This window comes from Colobus angolensis, unplaced genomic scaffold (assembly GCF_000951035.1).
Source record: "Colobus angolensis palliatus isolate OR3802 unplaced genomic scaffold, Cang.pa_1.0 Scaffold38, whole genome shotgun sequence".
NCBI classification, from domain to species: Eukaryota; Metazoa; Chordata; class Mammalia; order Primates; family Cercopithecidae; genus Colobus; species Colobus angolensis.
The window spans coordinates 1364006-1376692 of record NW_012117154.1 but is presented as its reverse complement, the minus strand read 5'-3'; the positions used below and the strand labels follow the sequence as shown (position 1 = coordinate 1376692).

Sequence of the window (12687 nt, the reverse complement as noted above, 5' to 3'; positions counted from 1 at the left end):
CCTTCAGGTGTACTTCAGAGATTTCAGATAGAACTGTTAAAAAATGGAGTACTTGCAGTATAAATAGCTTGTGATGATTTAGGTTTTGAACATAGGGTTATAGTGCTCTTAAGCTAAATAAACAGGATGCACAAAGCATTTATTTTTCATTACTTGTTCAGGTTTGTGTTACAATTTTATTTATTTTTTATTATACTTTAAGTTCTAGGGTACATGTGCACAACGTGCAGGTTTGTTACATATGTATACATGTGCCATGTTGGTGTGCTGCACCCATCAACTCGTCAGCACCCATCAACTCATCATTTACATCGGATATAACTACCAGTGCCATCCCTCTCCCCTCCCTCCTCCCCACAGTAGGCCCCGGTGTGTGATGTTCCCCTTCCCGTGTTCAAGTGATCTCATTGTTCAATTCCCACCTATGAGTGAGAATATGCAGTGTTTGGTTTTCTGTTCTTGCGATAGTTTGCTGAGAATGATGGTTTCCAGCTGCATCCATGTCCCTACAAAGGACACGAACTCATCCTTTTTTATGGCTGCATAGTATTCCATGGTGTATATGTGCCACATTTTCTTAATCCAGTCTATCACTGATGGACATTTGGGTTGATTCCAAGTCTTTGCTATTGTGAATAGTGCCGCAATAAACATACGTATGCACGTGTCTTTATAACAGCATGATTTGTAATCCTTTGGTTATATCCCCAGTAATGGGATGACTGGGTCAAATGGTATTTCTAGTTCTAGATCCTTGAGGAATCGCCATACTGTTTTCCACAATGGTTGAACTAGTTTACAATCCCACCAACAGTGTAAAAGTGTTCCTATTTCTCCACATCCTCTCCAGCACCTGTTGTTTCCTGACTTTTTAATGATTGCCATTTTAACTGGTGTGAGATGGTATCTCATTGTGGTTTTGATTTGCATTTCTCTGATGGCGAGTGATGATGAGCATTTTTTCATGTGTCTATTGGCTGTATGAATGTCTTTTGAGAAATGTCTGTTCATATCCTTTGCCCACTTTTTGATGGGGTTGTTTGTTTTTTTCTTGTAAATTTGATTGAGTTCTTTATATGTTCTGGATATTAGCCCTTTGTCAGATGAGTAGATTGCAAAACTTTTCTCCCATTCTGTAGGTTGCCTGTTCACTCTGATGGTAGTTTCTTTTGCTGTGCGGAAGCTCTTTAGTTTAATTAGATCCCATTTGTCAATTTTGGCTTTTGTTGCCGTTGCTTTTGGTGTTTTAGACATGAAGTCCTTGCCCATACCTATGTCCTGAATGGTATTGCCTAGGTTTTCTTCTAGGGTTTTTATGGTATTAGGTCTAACATTTAAGTCTCTAATCCATCTTGAATTAATTTTCGTATAAGGAGTAAGGAAAGGATCCAGTTTCAGCTTTCTACTTATGGCTAGCCAATTTTCCCAGCACCATTTATTAAATAGGGAATCCTTTCCCCATTTCTTGTTTTTGTCAGGTTTGTAAAAGATCAGATGGCTGTAGATGTGTGGTATTATTTCTGAGGACTCTGTTCTGTTCCATTGGTCTATGTCTCTGTTTTGGTACCAGTACCATGCTGTTTTGGTTGCTGTAGCATTTTTTAAGAGGAAAGGGGGCTGGGCACGGTGGCTCATGCCTGTAATCCCAGCACTTTGGGAGGCCGAGGCGGGCAGATTACTTGAGGTCAGGAGTTCAAGATCAGCTTGGCTAATATGGTGAAACCCTGTATCTACTAAAAATACAAAAATTAGCTGAGCATGGTGGCGCATGCCTGTAATCCCTATTATGGCTATTCGGAAGCTGAGGCAAGAGAATCACTTGAACCCAGGAGGTAGAGGTTGCAGTGAGCCAAGATCATACCACTGCACTCTAGCCTGGACAACAGAGCGAGACCAGGTCTCAAAATAAAAAAATAAAAATAAAAAAAGGAAAGTGGAATTTATTAGAATAAAGCCTTCTTCAAATGAGAAATGCAGTTTTCTATATTGAAGTCTAATTATTAAAGACCATATGAGTATGAAATAAACCAATGGAAATTTCTCCTGGTGATGGATTTCATGTGGAAAGTTACAGTGGAGGCTTACAAACACTTCTCCATGAACACCTTTTTAAATTTGGCCAGCAAAAATTAACCATTAATGTTGCCCACATTTAACTGTGCGCCTTCCTCCTCCTCAAATCATGAGACTATTAAATAAAGGTGTTCCTGTGTAACATAGTCAGTGAACCTTTATTCCAAAATATCCACCCATACCAAGAAAATATAACTTTAAAAAGTTATTTACATTGATTTCCTTTCATTCCTGACCCCAAACCTCTGCGTAATTTTACATAAGTCTTGAACACATGCTAATTTCACATTTCACTGTAATGAAAGGACTGGGTAAAGAATAAAGTCATTTCAGCACTGACACCCCTCTCCCCTGCTCTCATTTCTGTATCATCTCCTGCCCTGCTCTCTGCTCCGTCCTTTTTTCTACCTGTAGTCTTGCAAACTGAAAATGTTAAAAGAATTTATAACTTGGTTTGAAGAACCCCAAACTGGTTGTATTAGTCCATTCTTACACTGCTATAAAGAAATACCGGAGACTGAGTAATTGATAAAGAAAAGAGGTTTCATTAGCTCCACAGTTAGTTCCACAGGCTGTACAGGAAGCACGGTGCTGGCATCCGATCAGCTTCTGGGGAGGCCCCAGGAAACTTACAATCATGGTGGAAGGCAAAGAGGGAGCAAGCATGTCACATGGCCAGAACAGGAGGAAGAGAGGGAGGGGTGGTTCCATACACTTTTAAACAACCAGATCTCTCGAGCACTCACTCACTATCACTAGAGCAGCACTGAAGGGGAAATCCTCCCCCGTGATCGAATCATCTCTCTCCAGGCCCCACCTCCAACATTGGGGGTTACAATTCAATTTGCGTGGGGACCCAGAACCAAATCATGTCACTGATTCTCTGTAAGTGAGAGCATCCTAAAGTGATGAAATGTGCTCTTCTCAGACCTGGAATGAAAGAGTGTGGCCAGTGCCATCACAAAATGGACCAGCCTGTATTGTCCAAATATGGAGTGTATCCGTGGGCCTTACCAACTAATTCACAATCCACAACACATGAGCAAATTTCTCTCTAATCTTTAAGTCCAAATTCACCGACACGTTCTCTAAATGACAGGAGGATCAGTAGCTTAGAACCTAAGCATCATTGTCCATGAAGTGAGTCTCAGGTGTCTGGGTGAATTAAATCAGATGGTGTTGTGCATAAGTTATGAGGCTAACAGTTTTCCCAAGGCTTCCATTAGAAATTGATACTCTGGTTCAGTGAATATTATTTTTAACTCATCTGACTGAATTGTAAGGGTACTGTATTGATTAATATTTCTGATAAAGCCATTTTAATTTTTCCATTTATATTGGTTTCCAGATACATTTAAATAAGAGCTCTTCACCTGACTATTGATTTATTGGTTTTACGTTTCAGGTTTGGCTGGACAGTATTTCTAATGATTTTGGTCTGTGAATCAACTGTCATAAGAGAATTCTATCAAAGTTGAATTTCAAATCGTTTGATAGATAACTGGGTACACCCATTCTTCTAATGTGCTCTGTCATTATGAAAAAGATTGCACAAATGTTTCTCAATGCATAAGGAAATTTTTTTTTTTTTTTTTTTTGAGACGGAGTCTCGCTCTGTCACCCAGGCTGGAGTGCAGTGGCCAGATCTCAGCTCACTGCAAGCTCCACCTCCCGGGTTGACGCCATTCTCCTGCCTCAGCCTCCCGCGTAGCTGGGACTACAGGTGCCTGCCACCTCGCCTGGCTAGTTTTTTGTATTTTTTAGTAGAGACGGGGTTTCACTGTGTTCGCCAGGATGGTCTCGATCTCCTGACCTTGTGATCCGCCCGTCTCGGCCTCCCAAAGTGCTGGGATTACAGGCTTGAGCCACCGCGCCCGGCTAGAAAATTTAAAAGTTGAGAACAGACCTTAGAATCATACCCAGTGTCCCAGTTTATTGGTCCTTACAAAGATACAGGATATTATAAAATATATAAGATGTGAGGCAACTTCTATAGATGTTACAAAATGCTAATCATGTGGTCAACATACCAAACATTTCATTTAAATTAAACTCATGACTAATTAAATATACTACACAGTTATTTTACGTAGAAATCTACAATGAAATACATAATTAGGTAAGGAGAATCTGTCAGTAGGCTGAGCAAAGAATTAACATATAATTACCACACAATAAAATTGATGGGAACATAAACCATGACCACACTCTGGAAGAAAAAAAAAAAAACAGAACCATGAATACCTAAAACACAATGCTATGAATGGGTTTCCAAAGCCAATAAACACTTTGCTTGTTAAACTGCCAAGCAGAAACCATCTGGTTACTAGAACATCTCTATGTTTAACTAGAACTGGATAGAGATTCTTCTCCCATCACCCTGTGTGTCCACACGCTAGCAAATGGCTAGCCACATCAATGGCTAAGGAAATACCATAATGGGAAAGGAATGTCTTCTTCTTCTGGAGCAGGGAAGAGGTGCTATGTGCCATTTTTTTCCTGCTATGTGCCATTCATCAACCACTTCCAAAAAGTCAACTTCAATCATTTTTTTAAGGGCAAGCAAGAGTTGGATTTTAAATGTTTGATTAACATTAACAAATTTTAAATGTTTGATCAAAACCAGCTTTATTTTTGTGAGTACTTTGCTGTGAAAAAAATTACAGCAACTTTATTTAATAAATTAAAAATACTTTAAAATATTTTATGTCACATTATTGAAATGAAGACAGGCCTGGTAAGGATAAGAAAAAAAAGGAGAAAGGAAGAGAAGTAGATGTAGAAGAAGAGATAGAGAAACAACAAAAACACACACAAAGAATAGAGAAAATATATGTACAGTATATGAGGAAAGCCCAAGAGAAGGGGGTATTAAGGAGAACTGAGACAGAATGACAAGGAGCAAAGACAAGACAGGTAGGAAAAGAGGGAGAGAAGGTAGGGAGAGCTTTCAACAGAGAGAGTTTCCGTGGGGTCTAAAAATTAGCAAACTAAGAGTGGCAATTCACAGCCTGTGAAGGCTGACAATTTATATATATATATATATATACTTTAAGTTCTGGGATACATGTGCAGAATGTGCAGGTTTGTTACGTAGGTATACACATGCTATGATGGTTTGCTGCACCCATCAACCCATCATCTACATTAGGTATTTCTCCTAATGCTATCCCTCCCCTAGCCCCCCACCCCCGACAGGCCCTGGTGTGTGATATTCCCCTCCCTGTGTCCATGTGTTCTCATTGTTGAACTCCCACTTATGAGTGAGAACATGTGGTGTTTGGTTTCCTGTTCCTGTGTTAGTTTGCTAAGGATGGTGGTTTCCAGCTTCATCCAGGTCCCTGCAAAGGACACGAACTCATCTTTTTTATGGCTGCATAGTATTCCATGGTGTATATGTGCCACATTTTCTTTATCCAGTCTACCATTGGTGGGCATTTGGGTTGGTTCCAAGTCTTTGCTATTGTGAGCAGTGCCATAATAAACATGCATGTGCATGCGTCTTTATAGTAGAATGATTTATAATTCTTTGGGTATATACCCAGTAATGGGATTGCTGGGTCAAATGGTATTTCTGGTTCTAGATCCTTGAGGAATCACCACACTGTCTTCCACAGTGGCTGAACTAATTTACACTCCTACCAACAGTGTAAAAGTGTTCCCCTTTCTCCACATCTTCTCCAGCATCTGTTGTTTCCTGACTTTTTAATGATCACCATTCTGACTGGCGTGAGATGGTATCTCATTGTGATTTTGATTTGCATTTCTCTAATGACCAGTGATGATGAGCATTTTTTCATGTTTATTGGCTGCATAAATGTCTTCCTTTGAGAAGTGTCTGTTCATATCCTTCACCCACTTTTTGATGGGGTTTTTTTTTTTTCCTTGTAAATTTGTTTAAGTTGTTTGTAGATTCTGGATATTAGCCCTCTGTCGGATGGATAGATTGCATCAAAAAGTGGACTGCCAATTTTTTAACACTACCCTTTGAAATGTTAATCTCTGTTTGCATCTTCACAATGGATATTTTCAGACTTAGACTACAAGAAGCCCTATTCCAAATGGGGCAACTAGAAAGCCCACACTGGAGGGTTAGAGTTGGGGTTAGGGTTAGGGTGACTCTCAGCTTGCTCACTGGTAACCAGCACTTTGCCACTACACCCACTGACTGAAATGAAACTGAAAGCTCGATTCTAGTGGAGGCTCCCAATATTGTCTAAAAACAGGCGTGCAGTGGCCCAAACCATGCCATCATCAGAGGTGACACAGCCTAGTAGACTCTGTCCTGGCCTCTCAGATGATGACAAATTGGAGATGACCAGAGGCAGGCGAATAGCTCGAGAGCTCTGAATCGTGGTCTGCATGGAATACTTTGCAGGCTGTTCTTACATGAATTTCCAAAGGTAATTTTCTTCGTGGTCATTGCCTGCTGACACAGCACTGCCCTCCAACCTTGGAGGTCCTGGGAATGCGTCAAATACAGCACAGGAAGTCTTGACACATGGTTTCATTGATAATTTAAATTGCAATCAGATATCTTGTCTTGCGCATGGTGTTGGAGTTGCAAGAGTTGAACAGGCAGTGGACTTGGCCCTGATGTCTCCTCCTGGCTGCAGGATCCCTTCTCTAGGACCACCCCACCCTCCACCTCAGGGTTCTGTTGGCAAGCTGGAGTCACACTTCTGTCCCCTTCTCCGCATCAGTTGTGTGTCTGCCATGCATTGCTGCGTCAGTAGGTGGGGACCGCCTGAGCTACCTGTGGCTCTCTCTCAATCCTGGTGGAAGGAGCTGGCTTCCTCTTGCTTTCTGTCTCTATCCTGCCAGCCTCTCTCAAGCATGCCCACTCCCCACTTTTCCTTTGCAGCCAGAGCATCCCTAGGGGTTGTTCTCATGAGCCATTCTACCCCAGCCATCCCTTCGGGCATGGTCCCCCTTGAAATCACCACCATAACACATCCACATGGAGCAGAGAAGAGGTACTCATCATTTCCAAATAAATAACAGAGCAGCAGCTTTATTCTGAGTAGCTCCAGGGGCTGAATCTTCATCCAGCCAGAAAGAGGCAAACAGACTATGGTTTCTTTTTCTGCAAAGAGTCAAGGACCTGCTCTGTGAGGGGTTCAGAGGTCTTAGCTGTCTGCTTTGATATAGAGGGAATTCCTCCTATGACTAAAGAAACAGCTCACATTTAGTACAGATTTGAAACGCTGTTGTGTCAGATGAAATGAAGACAGAGAACCAATTACAATCACCACACATTAAATTAGCTCAATTAAAGCAGAGTGGTTTCTAATCATTTATTCCCTTTTTTATGGAGTGGTTATTATAGCTCTAGCATTGTGTTAAGGCACAGAAAGACAAAAAGACGGGGTTCCTGCCTGCACCAGGCGCAGCATTTGGGGGCAAAGGAGGCAGGAGAGTAACAGCTACGACACATGGCACACGCTCTTGCAGAGGCAGCCTGTAAGTCGCTGCAGCTTGCAGGTGCAGGCCACGAGGCTTTCCTTTTCCAGACCCCAGTGTGCTCCTGCATTAGAAAGGCACCCAAAGGATGATCAGGGTTCCACCAGGCAGCCAATGGGACTGTAAGTGCCAGAACGTCATGGGGGAGGACGGAGGTGGGGGAAGAGCAAAGCATTGATAGCAGATGACTGGGCAGATAGGAGGAGTCAGATTATAAAAGGGCCTGTGTGTGGCTTGGGTTTTTCCTGTGGGTAATGGGGCAGTGCCAAAGGTTTCAAAGAAGATAAGCATTTTAGAAGGAATCCACTAAGGCATCGTGGCGTGGATTGCAGGTTGGGCATATATGGACGAAAGAATCCAGGAGCTGGAACACCACATGAGCAGAGAGACTCTGGGGGCCTAGACAAGAGCAGATCTGAAATGAATTAAAGAAGTGGTGACCAGTGGGATGTAGTGGAGGACAAGAAGGGACTTTGAGCTTAGGGAAGAGGCTTGGCGAAGCTTTCGAGAGACCCCAGGACTGGAAATGCAGTTGGCAGAAGGAGTCAATTGATGAGCTGATACAATTGGTTCAAATGCAAATATATTGAGTTTAGGGTTTTCCGATGGTAGGCACAGGCTTCAGTTGCTTGGAGTTGATTTTTGGTCCACAGTCAGCGTGCCTTTTGGGAAAGAGCCCCCTACTCTCTAGGCTATAAATAGGGCAGCTGTACGTGTGTATATCAGCAGCATGAGGCTAAGTTATGTTGCAATAACAAAAACATCTCTGTGGCTTAACATACATGCACATGCACATACATTCTCCTTTATGCCACTTGTCTGCACTGGTCAGCCATGATCTGGACATGCTAGGGTCACCCTGGGACCCCCACAGTCTCAGAGGCTCCATCTCTCCACCTGCGTTTTCACATCCACAGCTATGGTGGGGAAGAGCACATGGCATATTGACACTGCATCTTAAAACTCCATCCAGAAGTGACACATGACACACGTCACTTCCGCTCTGATTGCATTACACAAAGCAAGTCAATAACCTCGCCTAACTTCCAAGATGGAGGGGGCACAATTCCACTCTGTGCTTGGAAGGAGGACGTACAGTCACCAGAGGACAGAGGGGCTGAACTGCATGCTAGAAATGCCGAGAAGTCAGCCGGGTGCGGTGGCTCATGCCTGTAATCCCAGCACTTTGGGAGGCCGAGGCGGGTGGGTCACCTGAGGTCAGGAGTTTGAGACCAGCCTGGCCAACATGGTGAAATCCCGTGTCTACTAAAAATACAAAAATTAGCTGGGTGTGTTGGCACATGCCTGTAATCCCAGCGACTCTGGAAGCTGAGGCAGGAGAATTGCTTGAACCCGGGAGGTGGAGGTTGCAGTCAGCTGAGATCATGCCATTGTACTCCAGCCTGGGCAACAAGAGTGAAACTCCATCTTAAAAAAAAAAAAAAAAATTGCCAAGAAGCCAGACTGGGGGACAGGGAGATAATCAACTCTCAGCAATGGCTGGGGACCACCACTACCTCTAGGTCAGAGGGACGGAAAAGAATGACAGAATTGGAACTACAGCCTACTTGTCTGATGAAAGCTTGAGCCATGCAGGAGGCATGGTCACTGCCAGAGACTCCTCTATAGGCCAGGAAGAGGGAGAGAAACACCTTGGTTCTCCCTTCCTGCCGACCGACCGCCAGGATCCCAGTGGAGCCCCCACTGGCTAAGACCATCTGGATGTCAGCTGACGGAGCTTCCCCACCCCCAACCAGATACAGAGCTGAGCAGGTTAAGGGTGAGGCAGGGACGTGAGGATAGACAGGCCAGGATGGGCCTGGGAAAAACCTGAGTTGATTATCAGAGAGCAGATGACTGCCCCATGGCTCCAGAACCACCTGCCTCCAAAGATAAAGCCTGGGTCCCGGCAACCAAGACAAAGAGCCCAGGAAAGCAGGTGTCGGAATTCTAGATGGGAGCCCATTCATCCAGAGGTCCCAGGGTTCCTGACAATGGGAGAATCCTGTAGATTCTGTAGATCCTGTAGCTGGGCTGCGAGTTAAGGGCTGAGGAAGACGTTGTGTCATCTCACGCGGGGCAGAGCTGTTCATCATGTATGGCCTTTAAGGTGCTAAATGACACTTTCTCCCAGGGACAAAAGCTACTCCAGGCCCACTAGATAGTGCTTTTTAAAACACACTTTCTCCCTACCAGTGAAATGTAGGGACTTTAAATACTGAGATCTCTATCTTAGGCTCACACTCACACAGGTAGTTATAGGATCATCTCAAAAGTAACTTGACTTAAACTCATTACTCTTGACAACTCAGTTCCTGCCATTACATACTTTAAGACATGGCTGTGATGTTTTATTTATGATTATTGTCTAATGAGCTCTGCAGTGACAGCCACCCAGGAAAACATTGCTACGTCCCTACCAGAGGCAACGTTTCCTTTATAAAGAAGGTTTGGGGTCTTCTTGAAGCCCCACAGTGATGCCGTCCCCCTCAGCTGTCCATCAGTGTGCCTTCTACTGTCCCTGCAGAATGGTACTTACTTCCCTCTACTGCCTTTCATCTCTCCAAAACCTCCCTTCTCATTTGCCTTCTTCTTCCTCTTCCATAGTGGGTAGGAATCACTATGGCTGCCCAGTCTCTCTCCCCAAGACCACCTTCTGACAATTCCCCACTTCCCCTCCTTGCACATTCCCCTGCCTCCTTTGCCCTCCTTTGCCATGGGCCCCTCCTGCAGGTGAGCTGAGCTAGGTGAGCTACAGGACTGGAGGCAGGTACAGGTTTTGAGTTGCCAGCACAGGTACTAACAGAAGCAGTTATTCCCTTACAAAGAGCTTCTGCCACGTGCTTCTGGGAACAGGTCCCGAAGGCCAGCCTAGAGGCGGGTTCTCATGCTCTCCTGTGGCTGCAGGAGCTAAAGCACACTCCTTCACTACCCCTGTCTGCTCACGCTTGCCAAATTGCCTCCTGTCATCTCAACTTGTAACTGAGGGATTCAGCTTCTCTCTTGTTATTCATTGCTGGGTTACCTGCAGGACCAGGGGAGCGAGACACTCAGTGGATACTAAGAGGGGCTGGCTGGGAGCAGCAGCAGAAGCTTTGCTTATGTTGCTTTATCACGTTGGTGCAGTCCCTGTACAATGTATCATTTCAGTCCCACCATTAGGCAGAAAAGCATCCTTTGACTGAAAGCAGAAGCAAGCCAGTAGGCTCCTTCCTGTCTGTGCTCCTCTGAAAAGCTGGTATTTTTTCACTGTGAGACACTTGTTTGTCCTTACTGGGAAATATCTTATAAACTCAAGGATAATTGCTTCCTGGTTGAGATTACAGGCATATTCAGCTGGAATCAGAGATCCTACCTACCTCTGAGGCTGACAGGGCTGAAATGGACTAGAAGGCCTGAGCCATGTCTCCATGCAAGGGGGCTTCCCACCCTGCCTGCTCACCCGTCTCCTCCCTCCCACGTCCCTCAGGGTGGGAGTTTCTTGATTCTGTGGTTTTTATTTGCTGCCTCCTGTGCTCACTGCCCGGGAGCTTCCCCCTAGCAGCCATTTCCAAATAAGAATGCAATTCCCTCCCTTGCCATCTCCAGAACAAGCATGTGGCTTAAAGCATTTCACTGGTACAAACATGCAGGGGTATGCAAAACAGCAAAATAAGTGTGCGAATTTTAGAATCATCACGTGTAACATTCCTGTGAGTTATCACTGTTCTTTGTGCAAATGGAAATGGGGCTAGAACTGTTATCTCAAATTCGTCTCCTTCCTTTCTGCTGTCTCGGAGATCACGTTGACCCTCACCTTCTGATCAATGTCCTTTACTTGGCTGGTAAGAAACTCAGCTCTCTGATGCCCACACCTTCTCTCTGGCACTGGGAAGGAATGAACTGGGGTTTCTCAACGTGGCCACCGGTGAGATTTGGCAGCTGTGTAATTCTTGATGTGAGTTGTAGGACGACTAACTTGACCTCAACCCACTAGAAGCCAGTAGCACCCTCCTTCTAGGTATGACAACAAGGTGACTTCAGACATGGCTCAATTTCCCTGGGGGAGCAAAGTCACCCCCAGGTGAGTGGTTGAAAATCAATGCTGTAGATGAAACCAGGAAGAGAGGAAGACCAAACAGACCCAGGCATTTATTCTTCTGCAGTAACGGCAGGTTTGCTAGTCAGTCTCAGACCCTCCCTAGGCCTGTGGTCTCCAGGCTATGGCCTCCCACCTTCCACTTGCCTAACACGGGGATGATCAACCTGAACCACTGCTGGGAACCACCAGGAGAGTGTGTCTGGTCAGCCACCTGACCGTGGAGACAATTCAGACATGAGAATCTCTATTTTATTGATGATCTGATTGAGGCTCAGAAAGATGCACTGATTGTCCCATCGTGATGGTGTTGCAGGGGAGAGTTGGAAATACCACTGCCTTGGGGACTGACAGACACAGGAGAGCAGGAAAGCGGGCAGGTGGAGGAGGCGGGGACCCTGGTTCTGAGCAGAGCTGACCATTTTCTCCCAGAACATGGAATGAGAGTGTCTTTCTTTCCACAACAGCAGGTTTTAGGGTTGACTTCTTCAATAATAATGTTTTTTCTCACTCATTTTGCCTTTCCAAGTTATTGGTAATGGAAAGCCCGGCTCTGGGGCAGCCATGGATCTCTTCACTTGGTTCCATTTGCCCCCATCTCGGGGGCACCCCGGCGTGGGCAAAGCTTCCATGGAGCATTTCACTCCAGTGTCTTCCTCTCTCGCATGGGATCACAGGGACTTTGGCCTTCCTCATATGCCACTCCTCTTACAGAAAGTAATCACGGGCAAAGCAGCTGTTCATGACATGAGTCACTGCACTACCAGCCCAGCGTGGCAACTCAGACACAGAGGCCTGAGCCAGGCGGCCACCATCACCAGGGCCACAAGCTCCACACGCCTCTGCCTCTGTCTCCATCACTGCCCCCAGCCCCCACACTGTCTCCATCACTGCCCCCAGCCCCCACACTGTCTCCATCACTGCCCCCGGCCCCCACACTGTCTCCATCACTGCCCCCGGCCCCCCACGCTGTCTCCAAGGATGTGCTCCCAGCCTCTTCCAAGCCAATGGGGTGCCCAGGTGACACCCAGGAGCCCAACTAAACCCAAATGCAGAACCACCTCTCCAAAGCT

General features: G+C 45.2%; 1 protein-coding gene across 2 annotated transcripts in view; it reads left to right on the top strand.

The window, feature by feature from the left end:
• Positions 1 to 12687, top strand: part of KCNJ6 (potassium channel, inwardly rectifying subfamily J, member 6) — a 322995-nt gene that overhangs the window by 96552 nt on the left and 213756 nt on the right. The window lies entirely within an intron of this gene.